The sequence below is a fragment of the Cariama cristata genome, unplaced genomic scaffold (genome assembly GCF_000690535.1).
Source record: "Cariama cristata isolate BGI_N322 unplaced genomic scaffold, ASM69053v1 scaffold31151, whole genome shotgun sequence".
Lineage (NCBI taxonomy): Eukaryota > Metazoa > Chordata > Aves > Cariamiformes > Cariamidae > Cariama > Cariama cristata.
The window spans coordinates 13,664-14,043 of NW_009601576.1; the positions used below are offsets into that span (position 1 = coordinate 13,664).

Consider the following 380-nt stretch of genomic DNA (forward strand, 5'->3'; position numbering starts at 1 on the left):
TCATTCATTCTTCAGTTCTCACATCCCAAGCAGAAGGAAACTCAGAATGAAACTCAATCCAGCCGGGCACATCTTGTGGCTCAGAAGACCTTCGAGCAGCAGCAACAGAAAATTCTACACAGCATCAGTTACTACAGGCAACCTGAACTTAATTTCCAGACGATTTTGTGGAGCGAAAACGTGCAAGTGATGGCTTCATTCACCACATCTATGCCTAATTTTTTCCCGCCTGCCGGGTACCTAAACACAACCGCTTCTGACACAGTCCAAACCGCAATGTCTGCATGTGGGGACGGCCGCTGCCCCGCTACCAGGCTGAGGTGCAGACCCCGATCAAGCCCTGCAAGCACCGCTCCTCCTCGCCACGGCAAGGGCGGGCT

At 52.6% G+C, this 380-nt stretch overlaps 1 protein-coding gene across 1 annotated transcript in view; it reads right to left on the bottom strand.

Annotated features, from left to right (window-relative positions):
- Window positions 1-380, bottom strand: part of LOC104169566 (coatomer subunit gamma-2) — a 12,545-nt gene that overhangs the window by 11,797 nt on the left and 368 nt on the right. The window lies entirely within an intron of this gene.